Source organism: Crocodylus siamensis, chromosome 2, assembly GCF_052110815.1.
Source record: "Crocodylus siamensis isolate JL-2025a chromosome 2, ASM5211081v1, whole genome shotgun sequence".
Taxonomy (NCBI): domain Eukaryota; kingdom Metazoa; phylum Chordata; order Crocodylia; family Crocodylidae; genus Crocodylus; species Crocodylus siamensis.
The window spans coordinates 266,091,299-266,109,360 of record NC_143396.1 but is presented as its reverse complement, the minus strand read 5'-3'; the positions used below and the strand labels follow the sequence as shown (position 1 = coordinate 266,109,360).

The 18,062-nt window shown below is 43.5% G+C and overlaps 1 protein-coding gene across 3 annotated transcripts in view; it reads left to right on the top strand.

The window, feature by feature from the left end:
- Positions 1-18,062, top strand: part of ITPK1 (inositol-tetrakisphosphate 1-kinase) — a 230,712-nt gene that overhangs the window by 157,853 nt on the left and 54,797 nt on the right. The gene's annotated exons all lie outside the window — the stretch shown is intronic.

The following is an 18,062-nucleotide window of genomic DNA, read 5'->3' as shown; positions in this document are numbered from 1 at the left end:
TCAATGTAATGTGCTGCTGCTGGCAAAGCATGGGTTTTTTGGTGGTTTTGAGGGGGGAGGGAGGAGGTGTCCATGCAGTGAGGCTATGGATGAGAGTAAGATGGGGTGAGATAAGTAGCTGATGCCCTCTACAACCTTCGGGGATCTAAGTGAGGGGAGCAAGTGGATTTGAAGTGGTTTCAGTCTACAGAACAGAAGTATGTATCATGTGAATGCCATCTGCATTGAATGCTCAGTGGTACAGAAGGCCACAGACTGATCTAACCAAAACAGACTTTTTGTCTGTGTGGTAGCCGAGATGGGTATCTGAGTTGTCTGGTTTGGAACCTGATTATGAAGAAACTTGGAAATTGGAAGAAAGAATGTGCTGCTATGGGCATACACGACCTTCTCAGTAATTAGCTGGGAACAGGGAGACGTAGAGATATTTGACCTCAAATGCCACCCTTTTCAGAATCTGCTTGTCTGCTTTGTTTGGTACAGTCAGGACACTGATGAATTCATTGAGCCTCGTGATTTTTACCAGCCAAAATGGGCTGAGCTCAGAGGATAAGTCGGACACTCCTTAGGCTTTATGACTATGTAATTGGAACAAATCTCTCTGAAAATCATTGGCTTGATCTTCATGGAGTAGGTCACCAATAACATGTCATTATTTGGTAATAGTGTCTGAGATATTGCCATTGTTGCCTGGTCTGAGGCTGAAGAACTGCAGGACAACCTTTGTAGCAGTGACTGGAAAAGTAATTTTAAAAAAGCAACCCACTGTGTCCATTAAAAATAAAGAAATTGTATGTGAACATGCATAGCTGTCCTTCCCTGAACTTCTCTCTCCACAGCTTGGGTCACCATACTGCAGCTATGTAATGGAAACAAAATGCAGCCTATGCAGAATATGGCTTTAACCAAATGAAAGTGAAAAGATACTGCACAAAGAACAAAGTGTGACAATACCAGTCACATATTTGCATCCTGTTAGATGGACAAAATGTGCTCAATTTGAACATGCGTCAGAGCATATGCCATAAGGAAGAAAAAGGTAATACTTACAGGGTACATCTACATGTGCATTAATACACTTTTTCTAATGCGCATTAAATTTAGTACCTCCAATATGAGGTACTAAATAAATGTGTGTTAAACTGCTAATGCATAGTAGTACAAGCGCACACTTTTTAGGTGATGCTTAATGCACAGTAGCCTGTTCTACTGTGCATTAGCATATTAGCATGATTTTTTTATGCACCACTTTAATGCACAGTAGAATAGGCTACTGTACATTAAAGCACACATGTAGATGTGCCTAATGTGTATTAGCAGAACCAGTTTTTACTCTTCCAAGTTTTAGACATAATCAGATCAGTGCTAAGTGTTGCACATCAGTCATGTCATTCTGGTTTCTTCCAATATTTTCTAATCTACTAGAATTTTTGACTATCAACAAGACAGTAGATAGAAGGAAACCAATTACAAAGTTCTGTTTGAACTTTCAAAAAACAAAAGAAGTCCTGTGATTTAAAAAAAAGAAAAAAAACCCTATTAAGTGTAAACTAAGAGAGATGAGGCAAGGGGCAGAGAGACCAAAATCCGAGTTGGGATAAATAACTTGGTTTCAGCCTGGTTGACAAAAAGTTCCCCAATAGCAGTAATGCTGTTGTTGCACTCTGTTGTCAGTGGTCTGGAAAAAATTTCAAGTGACCCCAAATTATTTGGGTTCTTCAAGACTTTTGAAAAAAACTCTAGGTGGACACAACAAAGTTACATAAATGGCTGGCACAATAGCTGTCATAATTTACTGCTAATTCTGGGACACAAGAATGAATGCAACAACACGTCCTTCGTTAAGTTCCCTATTGACTCACTGCTCAGGAAAGGCCCGGGCACCCCTGTGGATAGTTTTGTCCATCATTCTTCCATGGCCAAACAAGATCAAACTGAAGATTATGGTGAACAGGGCAGAAAATAATGCTGAAGATACTATAATACTGCTATACAAGTTGATAGTTTGCTTACACTTGGAACACTGAGTTCAGTTCAACTGACCTCATTTCTGAAGCATGTTTTAAAATGGAAAGAATTCATAGAATCATAGAAGTCGGGTCGGAAGGGACCTTGTAGATCTTCAAGTCTGACCCCCCGCCTGGGCGGGAGAAAAGACTGGACTCAAATGAGTCCAGCCAGGTAGGCATCAAGCCTCTTCTTAAAGATCCCCAGGGTAGGAGCCAGCACCACTTCCCTAGGAAGTTGGTTCCAGCTCCTAGCCGCCCTAACTGTGAAGTAGTTCTTGCGGATGTCTAATCTAAATCTACTCTCTAATAATTTGTGTCCGTTGTTCCTTGTCATGCCAAATCAAAAGGGTAGCAAATAATCTTGGATATAGAAGGGCATCCATTTAATGAGAGAGTGTGCAAAGATGAAGCCTGCCTAGAGAGGAAGCAATTAAGAGGAAGCATGATTCAGATAAACAAAATAACAAGTAGTCTACAAGGAAAATAGAGCTTTCTGTGGACAGGTCCTTCTAATATGACAGCAAAGGTTAACAGATTTAAAACTGAGAAAAGGAAATACTATTTTACACAAAATATGCTTAACCTGTAGAATTAATTGCCACAAAATATAGGTGAGATCAAGAGTTCAGTCAATGTCTGAAATGGACAAGAACATTTAGCTGCATTAGATAAATTTATTTCTTTAGAAGTCTGATAAATCACCATGCACTGAGTCTTGGGGCATTGGGACAGAAGACATTTCCCCCATGGAGAATTTATTCCTTCACTGTTCACATAGTGGCAGCATTTCTGCACCTTCTTTGGAGCATCTGGTACTGCCAGTGGTCTATTTAGAATGACAATTTCCATTGTCAGAGACAGCACACTGGGCTAGATGAACCGCTGGTCTTTTGGTATGACGCTTCCTATGTTCTCTGCACTCTTTTCACAATATAACAATGCTTGAAGATGTAGCTAGTTTTAGAGTCCTGTCACAAGTGATAATATTTTGTCTCCCAAGTATAAAGTTCTGAAAAGTGCCATGGGATGTATACGCAAGTATTACTGTCTTATTACTAGCAAGCTATTATTGCTTTACTATTAGCATGCTTCTAGTGAAAGAAAAACTCCAAATACTGTGTGTAGTATCAAAGCTGGAAGAGAGTTTTGGGGAGGTTTTATCATATGTGACAAGATTGTATTTTCTCTAATAACTGATTGACTCAGCTTTAAATAAGCACCGAAAAGCCCTGCTGGAGCGCCCGATCTGTACAGATGCTAGGGAGCTAGGCTTAACTAACGCACTTCCTTTTTCAGTAAAGTGGTGTGGGTTGTTGTTTTTTACATCTGTCAGCAATCTTGCCATCAGTCAAACATGTTTTATGTTGAGACAAGATGTCAGCCTCTGGCTGCGTGATGGTGCTTTCCAGGCTGCCTTTAGTGATTTAAACCCTTGTCAGAAACCAAGGGGTATGTTAAGTCTTCAAATAAGGTCCCAGAGGAAATGGAAAATCTTTCAGCACCTTCCTGTCCTATGTTTTTAGTAGAATTGTTATTCATTTGGTCGGTGTCTGGAGGCCAATTGAAATCTGGCCTCTTTATGCCAGGCACAGTCCAGAGCATCTCTGGCCAATTAGGGCATCTTTACATATATATGTTCCAGGGGTGGGAGGTGGGCACTTTAATTTGAGTGGTTCTGAGAGCCTCTCTAATTAAAGCACCCTCAGCATCATGTATTCAGTGTCCCACGCTTCAAAATGCTGGCCAGGGCGCTTTAAAGCTCATTCAGTGAGCTTTAATTAAAGTGCCTTTACCGCCATTTTGAAGCATGAGGATGCTGAAGACATGAGATGTGGAGGCTGTTGGAGTGCACTAATTAGCATGCTCCAGCAAACTATTAATTATAGCATGTCAGAGCAGCACTTCTGCAGGAACCCTTAGAGTCCCTGTCTCTTTAAGTAAATAGAGCACTTTGCCCTGCATTATTCAATCACAGGTGCACAAAGGAGAGGCTATTCTCAACCGTGGTAAACTAGGATGTATGCTTGGTCTTTTCTCTCTATCATGTGCTGAAAAAATCTGGCCCTTGATCCAAACTTCGGGTACATGTACTCAGCAAAAGGCAAAGCCATGCAAGGCAGGCTGAGCCAGCCAGCTCTGACTGGGCCAGTTCAGGGGCCGGAAGCAAGATGGACACTTCAGTATTGCATGGCACCTGGATGATTAGCCCCCTGAGAAACCTTCACTCTTCATATACTATCAAGGGCAAGATGTATTTCAGAATACTCCTGGGAGTTTTAGAGCCATACTACCTACTTTCTGTGCTAAAATATGGTTTCAACATGGTGGGTTCCCTGAGGCCAGAGACTAGATCAAATACTTCCTGTGCTGCTTAACTTACAGGAAAAATTGTCCCAAGTAAGTGGCTTCAGCTGTGCTAGCAGTCAAGCTTAACTTACCTTATTTGACACTTCTGATGTAGGAGAGTAGATGGGAGGGATAAGGCTGTGAGCCAGGTCCTTCTGGGTTCTAATTTGGATTTTACTCTTTATGGCCTTAATTCCCGTATCTCTAAAATGGGAACAAAATTTGCCTACCTTTCAGGGATGACCTTCTGAGGGTTGACGAATACTTGGACAGCTTATGGAAGTCCTATGTAAATGTGACTGCTACAATCTTCACTGATCTATGAACAGTGCAGTGATCAATAGTTTTCTCTCTGGACCCTGGGGAAAAGGGCAAAAAGAAATCAGCTTAATTTGTAACAAAGATGGTTTGGGCTAGATATTGGCAAAAGGACATTTTTGCTGCGAGGGTGGTGGACACTGGACCAGGCTACATAGAGACATTGGGGAATCATCTTCCTTGTGGGGGTAGAGTTTAAAAGAAAGTTAGACAAGCATCTGTCAGGGGTATTCTCAGTAAGTTTGATTCTACTTTAGAGAAGGGGGGTGGACTAGATGACTCAAGTCTCTGCTAGCCCTGTAACGGTTGAGCTAGGGGCTTCCAGAGCTCAAGCCAGTGTGCTAATATATGATCACAGTAGAGCTGTAAAAGAAGTCTTGTCATCTGTAGACTTGACACAAATGAGAACAGTAACATACTTGCTGGTAGGTGATTGTAAGAACTTAGCAATATGGTCTAGACCAGCAGTTCCCAATCTGCTATGGGTGGTCTTCAGGCAACCTGTTAATGGTATGTGTTAACAGATTTATTATAATGACTTTATATGAAAAAAAATAAACTGGTGGCACTTAACGCTGAAATGAAAAAATTGCTGATGGTACTTAAGGTTGTATCATTTTAAATTGGTGGTGAGCAATCTGTCAGAGCTTGGGAACCACTGGCCTAGTCCATATTAGGAGTAGCAAATATCATTCCCTTGATTGAATGATTTTGTTGCTTGGTGCACGAGGGTAAGGCAGCTGAAGCCAGCATTTCTGAATCGGCAGGTCTCTCACCCTGAGGCATTGCTGAGGTAACTTTGGGTTAAAACTAAATCTATAAATAATTTGTATAAGATGTTAGGTGGAGGAACAGGATAGGCCCACGCTAATGACTAATTTTCAGGTTGTTACCAAGAGCCTGATAGGAGATCAGCTGAAGTAGTTTCATTCTTAGCAGCAGTTAACTTTTAGTGTAGAAGAAGCAGACAAATCTGTCCTGTCAACCGATTGCTGCATCATGCAGTTCACTGACACAACTGTTGCAAGTATTCTGGTTTCCTTCTTATGTAATTATGTTTTTTAATGTATAGTAGTTAAAATAGCTCATATGTTGTCAGGAAGGTGGATGCAAATTCAGGACATCACTTCCAATAAGAGAGTTAAATCAATTTAAAGGAATTCTCCTTTTATCTTTCCTAAAGGAAATTAATTCTACCAAGCATGCTAGGTGTTGCTTAGGATAATTCTTTTCAAGGCTGTCTTGCAGGTAGGCCAGATTTATAGACGGACTTTTTTTTATTCTCTTACCTGAAACTTGAGCTTGGTTTGACTGCTTTGGACAAAGCCCACTTTGTCTTGTGAGGGACAGATTTTGGCACTGAATGTTCTTGTCAATTGTTAGGCTAAAATCAAGGGGGTTTGATTTTTATCTAGACGGGTCACTGCGTCTAGCAGCTGCAGTGTTACCTTTTTATAATGTTTTGGAATCACGTTAAGTGTTGTTTCTTTAAACAGTCTCTTTATAGCTGCACCTTCCCTTCACATTTCACCTGCTGTTTATAAAATACAGTAGGCATAATTTGCTCTCAAGGTCCTATCTTCCAGGTAAGTAGTAGACTTAATGCCGCGGTGCATCTCATCCCTCCAGTGCTGATCAGAGGTTTCAGATCTTCTGTATTTTGCTATTTGAACTACAAAAAATCAGGAGGATTTCACTGAACCTTACATTTTACAAATCTTCACTTGACCAGTTGTACAATATCTCCTCCTTATCCATTTACTTTTCAAGCTAGCTCTAACCTCAACTTTGGTTGTATCAAGGGAGAGAGAGATGAATCATCATTTTAGCTTTTGCTCAGATAGACTGAAATGAGATGGGGAATTGTTGACCAAGGGACTGCCCTTCAAGCATCACTGTAGTTAGTTTAACTTGCTACTGAAATACAGCCCTGTCGTAGGTCTTTTGTTGCCTGCTTGTTCTAAACCTGAACCTAAGAACTTCTTACTGCAATTTATATTTGCTGACATCACAACCAGCACATTTCTGCAGTGTTTTAAGAGGATGGCTTGAATAACTGTAACCTTTCTGGTGAACTATGATCAGAATGGGTCCCACAGTTGGCATCAGCCACAAGAGGGAAGGAAGTTAGGGAGATTAGGGGAGGATGAGTTAAAAGTACATGGAAAACCTGTATGTTTTCAAACCCAGTGAGCTTTATGAGCTTTACCCCAGAGTACTTGAACAGGTGGAAGAAGTCTCAGAGCTGTTAGAGATTATCTTTGAGAGTTTTTAGAAGAGTGGTCAGGTTTCCAAAAACTAAAGACGGGTAAAAACAACCTGTCCCTAAACAGAAAATGGAGAACCCAAGGACTTGCAGAACTGTTAGTCTAACTTCAATTCCTGGAAAGGTGCTGGAACAAATAATCAAACAATCTGTTTGAAAATACCTAGAAGATAACTAGGGATATGTAAGAGCTAACATAGATTTGCCCAGAACAAGCATACCAAGCCAGCTTCTTTCATGACAAAGAAAGAGGCCTTGTGGCCCAGGGAGAAGCAGTAAATTTGATACATCTTTAGTAAAGCACTTGACAGCATCTTGCATAACATCATACATGAAGCAAGTTGGGCAAAGCTGGTCTAGGCAAAAGTACTTTCAGGTAGGATACACAACTGGTTGAAAACCTGTTCAATAGATGTTTTGGTGAATTGTATTCACTAGATGAATGACAAACTGGAAGAATGTTTTAAATAGGCTTTGCAGGGGTAACTCTTAGGCAGAATAATGTTCAGTATTTTTATTGATAAAATGGGTAATGGGATAGGGAATATGTTTATAGGTAGCACTTAAGTGGAGAAAGAGAGGTTTTAAGCATTTTAGAGGACCAGATTGGAACTCAAAATGATTTGGACATATGGGAGAAATGATCTGAATAGGATGGAATTCAGTAAGCACAAATGTTCATTATAGCGTTTTGAAATAATCGACTGCCCAAATAAATGAGCCCTGACTGACCAGACAGCAGAAAAGGGTCTTGGAGATGCAATGGATAATACATTGCAAATGATCCAACAATTTTGTATTGTGAAAAAAGCCAACAGCATCACACTGAGACACAAACAGCACACTTTGAAGGAATACTTCAATCTCCTCTGTTCTGGCAAAGCTTCAGTTGGACTAATGTAACCACCAGAGTAGCGTTTTGGGTATCAGACTTGGAGAGATGGGAATTAGAGTGCAAAAGAAAGAAACAAAAATGATCAGAGGTCTAGAAAACATGAGTTATGAGAGAAACTGGATTTTTTTGTGTCTAGGGAAGAGAATACTAGGGGAAATCATTAAATATTACTTGGGTTACTGCAAGAAGATGGTTTATAAACTGTTCTTCACATAGAATTACAGAGAAGTAGAACTGGAAGCAACCTCAAGGCTAAGGACAGACATCAAAAAGCCTGGGCCTGAATGGGTTCAATCTTGGCAGGTTAGTTTAACCTGCCAAGGTTGAACCAATTTGCAACTGTACAGATGTTCCCTCTGGACTGAAGAAATGCAGGCACATGCCTGCAGTGGCTCAGGCTAGAAGCCAGGGGGTGCTAGAGCAGCCCTCCCTTCCCTGTACAGTTCTGAGCTAAAGGGGTGTGTGGCCAGAGCCCAGCAGGATGCTCTGATTAGGGAGTGGTTTAAATCTTCACCCTGTCTGCACGGTCTCAGGCTTTTGCCCACTTACTGCTCAAGGAGTGGGAGTGTTGCCAGAGCCCAGACCCCGGCTAGCACTATGAGGCAAAGCAGGGAGAGGGAGGGAGGACTAGTTGTGTGCAGTGCATGTAACTTTTGATGTTACTGAGCTTTTCAATCTCCTTCTCCTTGTTTCTTCAGATTGTCTACAAACCTGACAGGTGAGGAAGCCAGCCGGGAGCTGATAATACAGTATTTAGCAGCCTGTCAAGAAAACAAAAGCCTCTCTCCTTAATTAAAGCTCTTAAACACCTTTTTCCAAGGACCTAAGAGAGGGACATTGCCAGCTGACCTGTAGATTAGCTTCAAAAAGCCCTAAGTGGATTGCCTTTGTCCTGTCCCAGTGAAATTGGACAGGCAGATCCCCTTTCAGCATTAGCTAGCATACCACATGCCAGCTGGGGTCTGTGCTGTGGGAGATGGTGAGGGTGGGGGGGAATCCCTGCTTGAGCAGCGAGGAGGGGAAAGCCAGCTACTGTGCCTGCAGTCTCTGCCAGAGGTTTGGCAGAGCTCAAGGAGCAGAGGGGGTGGGGCCAGTCCTGTTCTCTGGAGCAGACAGCACAGCACAGTTAAGTATCTGGGATGCTGGAGGACTGATTTAACTTAAAACAGGAATGGGTGTGGGACTGGTTTGACCTGAATCAGTTAATTCTGATACTATATTCAACCAGGTTTATTTTAAACCAGTTTCAGCCATTTTGAAACTGGTTTATGTACACTGAACTTCTGTTCTGTTATAGGTTTAAACCAGTTTCTGATCACTTAACACAGTTGAGGTGTAATGTCTGTCCCTAGCCCAAGTAGTCCAGTGGTCACCAACTGGTCAATCTCAATTGACTGGTTGATCATGAAGCCTCTGACAGTCGATCTCAGTCTGTGGGGGGTTAAGCGTGTGTGCACTCAGCCCCCACAGACTGATATCACCTGTCAGAGGCTCCACAATTGGAGCTGCTGGACGTACGAACACCCGGAACGCTGCAGGGCACATGTGGCTAGGCTGAGCCATGCCCCCTGCCACTGGCTGAGTGGGGTCAGAGCCTGGGCAGCTTGTGCAGGTGAGCGAGGCAGGATGAAGGTTTGGGGATCCTGCCTGTCTGATGTCGCTGTCCTGGTTGAGTCTGCCTGGAGCAGCTGTGGAGCTCCTCTTGCTGGAACAGTGTGGGCAGTGGCAGGTGGGTAGGGGTTGTGCCCCTGAGTAGGGAGGGAAATTCTTACCTTTTAAAAAGTCCTCTATTGCTGTTCCCTTGGCAATATCTGACTGCTGGGAGGTGGGGGGGGGGGGAGGGGCGTGGGAAGGGCACAGTAGATCCTGGGGTGCCCTTTCCTTCCAAAAAGTGATCTTCGCCATAAAGTTGGAGACCAATGATCAGGCCTCAGGCAGGGGGTTGGATTAGAAAGGCCTTGTGTCTTGTATTGGGATTGAATCCTGCAACCTTGGCATTATTAGCACTGCACTCTAATCAGTAGGACTAAAAGTAATGGGTTTAAATTGCAACAAGGGAGATTTAGGTTAAATTATTAGGCAAACATTTCTAGCTCCTAAGGATAACTAAGCACTGGAACAGATTATCCATGGAGGCTGTGGAAATTCCTCTGTTGAAGGTTTTTTTAGACAAATATCTTCCTGGGATAATTTAGATATAGTTCATTCAAGGGAGGAGGTGGTTTCCCCTACCTTGAAGGTGTTCAGAAGGAGATTAGACGAGCACCTGGCTGGGGTTACTTGACCCAAGCACTCTTTCCTGCCCAGAGTAGGGGGGTTGGACTTGATGATCTAATAGGTTACTTCTGACCCTAGAAATCTATGAATCTAAATCCTGCCTTGGGGCAGGGGCCTGGACTAGGTGACCTCTCAAGTTCCCTTTTAACCTTATTTTCTGTGAATCTGTGAGCATGTCTGCAGCTCTGAGGCCTTGTCTGTGCTCAAAAGTTGTATTGCTCTGACTCTTCCAGTATGGTTAAAGCATGGGGTGTCCAACCTTTTTGAATGTGGGGCCGGATCATGAACTTTTATCACCCAGTGGGCCGGTGAGCCATATTCAAAGACGTCACAGGAAGTGGTATCACATCGGGGAGTGTTGTCACGTGACCTTTGACACCAGTTGTAGGGGTTGACATGGTGCTGGTTGACATGGCATGTATGTCTGGCTTGACGTGGTGCTGCAGGAGCCACTTGGCTACAACTGGGTTGACCTGGTGCTGGAGAAGCCACGGGGCCAGGCCGGGGTTAACCTGAGGCCTGCCCAGCCTACCGGTTGACATGGTGCTGCAGGACCTGCCTGGGCAGAACCGGGTTGACACCGTCCAGGAAAAGGAGCACGCAGCTGAAGCCGGCTTCCTGTGTGCTGCTGAGGACAGGAGGAGGCTGGCCAGATCTGCACCAGCCAGCAGAAGCAGTGGCGGAGCCGTGTGCAGCTCAGGACTGACACCAGTCCAGGCTGTCCATCCCAAGTGGTACATGGCTCCGCTGCAGCTTCTGCTGGCTGGTGCAGACCCAGCTAGGCTCCTCCTGTCCCCAGCAGCACATGAGAAGCAGTCCCCTTGGGGCCTCGTGTGTGGGCAGCCGGGCCTGGAGAGCTGCAGCACCTGGGGGGAGACTGGCCGGGGGAGCAGGCGCCGCCTTGCCGTGGGGCTGGGCAGGGCAGTGGGGCTGGCTTGAAGCGGGCGAGTGAGGAGGTGGGCGCGGGCCAGCAGTGCCAGCAGCTGCTGCTTGGCCTCCTGTGCGGGGTCGCTCTGGCAGCGCAGGGCACGGGCACAGGCTCGTGTCGGAGCGGGGAGGTGGGGGCAGGAGCATGGGCGCTCCCGGACTTGCATCGTCCCCACCAGCGACCAGATGCAGACCCCCATCCTCAGCCATGCAGGCTATTATCAGGACCTGAACTGCCAAGGAGGAGGCTGGATGTAGAACACCTCTGGGCTGGGCCTCTCCTGCCTCCTACCCAGCCCAGCTCCAGCAACCACACGCCCTGCAGCCCTGGCCTGGCCCCGAGATGCCCCCAGCTTCGCGCAGGAACTTATCTCACACCTCTGTCCACCATGCATGCGGGCAGGGCACGGGCCATGCTGCGGCTCCCCCGGCCACGCGCCTGGGGCAGGGGCGGAGCCAGAGAAGAAGTTGCATGCATTGTCCCCAGCTCGTCTAATCAGGCGCAGCTGGGGCAGCCCCCGCTGCGCAGCCCTCGGGGTAGTGGCAGCAAGTCCCGGCTCACTGATGAGCCTGGCCCCATGGGTGTAAGCAGCTCCCCTCCCCTCACTGCTGGCTGGGGCCCACGGGCTGTCCCTGCCCACCTCGCCTTGCCACTGCCCCGCTCCCGCTGCCACTGCCGTGGAGCACACGCCTCAGACCAGATAAAATGGCTTGGTGGGCCGCATGGTGGGCTGTATGTTGGACAAGCCTGGGTTAAAGCAGTACATCTCCCCCTGTGGATGCTGTTATACTTGCATAAGCATCTGTATCTAACTGGGAAGTTGTAACAGTAGTGGTCTCAATGCCAAACTCAGGCACATGTCACCATCTAAAATGCATATGGGCGCAGTGGTTTTGCTAGCTACTATTTTGTGAAGGTTTATGTGTCAAAGTTTCTTCACAGTATAATAAGAATTTGCAGCACAGTTGCTACCCCAGCATTTCCACATCTTCAGAGCTTTGACTGCACTTTGTTTACAGATCTGAATCTTTTCAGCCAGTTGTGAGCCCAAAAAAGTAGGCTTTGTTTGGACTTTCCTCATGCATGTGCTCAATTGCCTGGTAATTCCTTAAAGTGGTGGGAGCTACCTCTCGCTTGCATGAGGATACTACGAATGTCCACACAAGGAATTAGTGCAGAGTAGCTAGTGTTGTAAAGTTACTGGCCCACAAGAAGCCCTGCAAGAAGCAGCAGAAAGAGCAGAGAACCTGAGGGAGGAGCAGTTCCCAGCTACAGCCTGACCAAGCCTGTTTTTGGCACTAAGTCCTGGAGCTACAAGTAAAGGCACTGTTTCCTGTTGTCTTGATTTTGCCTTTTGCAAAATGTCCAGTTTCCATTATCACTTACGGCAAATAAATGGGATTGTATCACAGATGCCTTACTCCCTTAATTTTCTTCTCCTAAGGGACACAAGCCACACGGCCCTAAATTATGTCTAAATGCTCATCTCAAACAGGAGTACTATTAACAAGAGTTGTAATCAAGTATGTAAGTCCATGTGTATGGGATCAGAGTTATGTACAGGCATACCTCGGAGATATTGTGGGTTCGGTTCCAGACCACCGCAATAAAGTGAATATCGCAATAAAGTGAGTCACACGAATTTTTTGGTTTCCCAGTGCATATAAAAGTTATGTTTACACTATACTGTAGTCTATTAAGTGTGCAATAGCATTATGTCTAAAAAAAAAATGTACATACCTTAATTAAAAAATACTTTATTGCTAAAAAATGCTAACCAATGGAAAAATGGTGCCGATAGACTTGCTCGACGCAGGGTTGCCACAAACCTTCAATTTGTAAAAAAACGCAATATCTGCGAAGCGCAATAAAACGAAGCGTAATAAAATGAGGTATGCCTGTATATACACCTGAAACGATACCAGTGGTACATCCCTCAGTGTATACTTCCTTGACTTACCCAGGGGACTTCCTTTAGAACCAAAGCTTTGGATAATTTTGTTTGTTGCCTTTTTAATCTTAGTGTTTTTGCTGGCTTTTTTTCTTTTGGCCTATATCAGAACATGTTCAAACAATAATCTTTGCCTCAATCTGTGTCTCTTAATTCTTCATATAGTTCTGCTCTAAATATTCATAAATAATATGAAATTATTCAATGATAATCATAGGAAGTAAAATGAAAGGCCTGCTTGGAATTTAGTAAGAAACCAAATACTTTGTTGGTTGTTTACGGATGAGGACAAGCAAACTAATCTTTAAGCTCTTGTGCAATTTTTGTTTTTCATTTCAGTTTATCCAAGGATTTTTTAAATAGTTTTTCTAACTTAGTGGACCTTTATGGACAATCATTTTTCATCTGCTGAAGGTAAATCCATGTATATTGAATCTTTGTTCAGGCTTCAAGTGAAGCTTATCCTGATTGAAATGTAAATGGAAGTAGCATTTTTTTGTCTTAGGAAACAGTCTTTTCAGAAGATTTGTGGTGGAACCACTTCAGCCTTTTTGATTTGATTTTGTATTATGGATTTTTTCACTATATATGTCTCATAACCACCTCCTACAGTACAGGGCTGATTACTGGTCCAGGCTTTACTGGCTGTAGTGCACGTAGTTGCAATATTACATGCTATACTGACTTGAGCTCTGCTGGTTAGAGCCAAGTGTCTTGTTAAACACAAGGAAGAGAACAAAAGGGTTTAAAACATTTAATTGCAGGCCATAAACTTTCAGCAGATCCACTGGACTGGAATTGGTAAACCCCAGTCTATTCTTAGTCTCACAGCTAATTTGGGGGCTTTTCACCTTTCTGAACTTCTGTTTTCCTTCCTGCTCTCTTGCTTATTCAGTTTGCTTATTTCTCTTTAGACTCGCCATGTACTTGTACTGTTATTGAATAACAGATATCTGCGCTACATTGAAGCTAGGAAGTACAGAGTCTTCATTTATTGTTCTCACAAAACTCCCACAGTATCTAGACTGAAGTTTTATTATGTGTATACATGAAAAATAAGCTTTTAAGAGCTGCTTTTGATGAAAACAGAATTTGGAGACAGGGCTGTGATTTCTTTAAATGTACAGCTTTGTCTTTCATTGCAGTCTGCAGAATCTGATACTAAAAATTAATAGCTCTTGAAGTACTTTATATTTGGAAGAGTTATTAAGATCTTGTCCTATGCTCCTGTTACACAGGTGCTATACAAACCACCAGAGCCAGAGAGGTTAAGTGTCTTGCCTTAGGTTACATGCAGTGGAGTAGTAGAGCATGGATTAGATCCCAAGAATTCCTGTCTCCACCTAGATCAGGCTGCCTTTTGTAACATTGCCTAATGCCTTAGTTGGTGATCCCTGCAAAATCCAGGCAAATCTGAAGAGTGCTGAGAAGAGTCCAATGTAATTGCAGAGCAAACAATGGAATGCAGAGAACAGATGCTGCATGTGCAGCAGTCTTAAGCATAAATATCTTAATTGGATTGTTTTAATGCTAATATTGCATAACTTGTCAGCTAATTACCTTTTGGCTTATGGTTTAAAACATTCTTTGTAGAAATACCTGAGAGTTGAAACCTAAGAATGCTAAAGATTGGTGAAGGGGCTAGTGTATAAAAGTGCTGATCATCATTGCCTGCATAACTGAGGGTAAGGAAAAATGTCAGTTCACATGCTAGTGAAGCAGAAATCCTGTGGCATGGTGTGTGGGAGTGTGTACCTGCAGCAGTCATTTTCTAAAGCTTAAATACCGTAACTGTTAAAAATCCTCCTCCACACCAGAAGTGATGTGAACACAGAATAGACCTACCACTTTCCACCTTGTAAAAAATCAGGTTGGCACTGGAAAGGGTGTGTTCGGGAAGTTGTGCAAGTATAAAATGCATTTGGTTGAACTGGCTCCTATAACAGTAAACATAACTTGCTGGTGTGAACACCAGCAAGTTATTTTAAAGATTAATGCAGTTGCATGTTTTTATTAAACCAGCCAGAGTGCTTGGGTGTCTATAGCAAAAAAGCATTTCAAAATCTCTTAGTGGGGCTTCACTCCTTTTTCTTAGTCTCATTTAAAGACCAGTCTTTCCTTTTCAAGGACGTAAGGAGCCCCAGTTCTGAGTCAACTGACAGATGCAGGCGTTCAGCATGCCAGTAAGATATTCATCCTTAAATCACTAATCCAGCATCTTCATGTACACAAGCAGATCCCTGCATGTGCAACCACAAGCTCATTGCTACAAGATTATAATGCTAGGCAGAGACCTGTGTGTTTTTTGGTTCTTGTGAGCTGCTTTTTGTAATTTCAGTGCCATAAAGTGAATGCGAAGACTTGTTCAACCCTAGGATAAAAATTGACAGTGAAGAAAACACCTTCATAAAAAAAGTGTGGTTGAGAGATCAAAAAGTAACTATAAGAGTTAGGACCTAGTTCCCACTGAAAGGCAGTAGGAACTGGGTACCCAACTCCCTTAATCTCCTTTGAAAATACCAGCTAGTCTTAAAACTTGAGCCATTTCAGAGCCTTTCTGAAGGTGAATACTGTTTGGTCCTATGTAAGCAGCAACCTGTACTGAACTCTCCAAGCAGGATTTTGAGCTCTAGTTTGAACAACCCTGTTATCCTTGTGAGGTTCAGGTGCCTCAAGCTGGGCTATGAATCAGGTTAGAAGCATGTGTGCCCAGTCACTGCTGTGACCTGTGTTCTGTTGTGGTGAAAGCAAGCCAAAGATGAATGGAATTATCCAGAGTGCTTTATTTTACCTGTAGCTATTCTCATCCAGTTGATTCAATCCACAGCAACACCGGTGGGTCATGTCTAAGAGTTCACTGCCTATAGATGCAGAATGATATTGAAGAATTCCACTCTTCAGAATTGTGACCTTTTGTTCCTTGTCTGTATTGCTTTTTTTTTCTTTCTTCCTCTTGCCCTTGGTAGGTAGCCTGTTAAAGTAGGTTTTTTTATTTTGTGTTCATCTGCTCCCCCTCCAAAAGGAAAGGGGGAGGGAAGAATCTAAGAATGCAGAGGTTGTGGTTAAATTGAATGGGAAAGTAAGGCTGTGCTAACAGTGATATTAACGGAGAGCAATCATAGCAAGTATTTTGAGAGTCACTGGCAAGAAACTTAAAACTCCAGATTTAAGGATTTTTTTGATGAACCTGTTAAAAGCTAGGTGATTTTACTACTGAGGAAAGATTTACTGTGTATTTAAATCTTAATCTTCCGGAGTTTTGGGAATTAATTATCAAAATATTTAGCCTTCAATAAGGATAAAAAGCTGGAATTGCCCCTTGTAATGTCACTTTTCAAAGTGAATGATATGTAAAAAGCATGAATTCTGAAAAATAAAATAACTGAATTTGGAACTTTTCTGGTCCCAGGTGTTACCAGTAAAGGGTAATGAGGCTTTCTCATCACAACTTGGTCCAAACAATGATGAAATGCACTGTTAAACTTTAGCAGATGTCACATGTAAGATAAAGATTGAAAGAGCAAGTGGCAAGACAATCTTGCACCACACCTCATTATTGCCTGTATACTTTTATAATGCTGGGAGTGAGTTTTGTTAGGAGTTGCTTTATATTAAATGGCAACAGATGGGAGGTGTTCTAAAATTTGATTTGAATGCTTTTTTACCTACTTTATTAATTTAGCCTGCAAACCTGACACAGCTCAGCTAACTCTGCAAATGTGTCTGGAAGGCTGCTGACAGACATGCTTAAGATGCAGTGAACTGGTAAATCATGCGTCTTAAGTAGTGACATGGCCACACGTTTATTCAATTCATGGCATGATAAAATGAGGAGTAAGCCACAAAATTACTGTGCAGAATATGTGTAGTAACTTTGTGGCTGGTCTCTATCAGTCCTTTAGCTGAACATGTGGCCAGTGCTCCTGGCTTCTGGGAGCATGCTGAAGCCCTTCAAGTTTCTCATGTGCTCCAGAAGCCAGGAGCCCCAGTCAACTGATGGGCACTCCCAGCTGGGGGAGCTCATTGGAGCTGAGGGTTTTGCCCATTGCCCTGGCTAGAAGCACCTGTTGTCTGACTGGGGCTTGCAGCCGCAGGAGAACGTTGAGGCTAAAGGCTCCATATGCTCCCCTGGCTAAGCGCTCTGATCAGGTGACTGGGGCTCCCAGCTACAGGAGTGCATTGGAGCCAAGGGCTCCAGCTGTGACGGCACCAGGAGCCAAGTTTGTTACTTGCCCGTACAAGGGAAGCCTGTAATCATAATCCTGGGCTCTCCCTGCACCAACAGTATGGCACGGGTAAGATCTGATGTTCAATCACAGAATCCTGCCTCCAATGTGGCATTATAGGAAATCTGATCATTGGGATCTGCCATCAGGTCACATCATGGCTTTAATTGAACGTCTGTCAGTGACCAAAATGTTTGCAGAATTCTTTCTGCCCATTGCACAGTATCCTATAGCTTTTGGAAGTCCCACTAGGAAGGACTCTCTTATGCAGGTTGGACCTGTTTCAGCAATTCCAAGTTCTGGATGAGCTTTCACTTCTGAGAATAACTTGAGTAGCCAATGTGCCAGGAAAAAAAATAAATGTAACAGTCTGAGTTAGCTTTTGAAATGAATGATGGCAGTGTCTCTCTTCCAGTAAAGGGAAGTGCATCATTAACTTTGTGACCGTTTGTCTAGGCCCTGTGTCTTGTGATATTGGCTTTTCAACTTCTTAACCCTCATATAAGCTGCATCTACACAGCAAGTGGTGACCACCTGCATTAGCTATATTATCATTCCCACTAGAATGGCTTCCTTGAGTTATGGCAACCTCATTGCATTCTTACTTTCCTGTCTGTCTGAGGCAGGGATGCTCAAACTCAACTACTGAGTTGCAGGTAACTCTCTTGCTTATCACCTGTGCTTTGTTTTTGTTTATTCTCCCTTGCGTGCACTGTGTTGTACTTCATGCCATTATGCACAGAGTCTAGATATCTGTGGATTTTTGGTTAACATTGAATACTCTCGCAGCTAGTCAGGACTGGAAGTCATTGGTCTGGGAGCATATGCCATGTTGCTTTGTGTTGA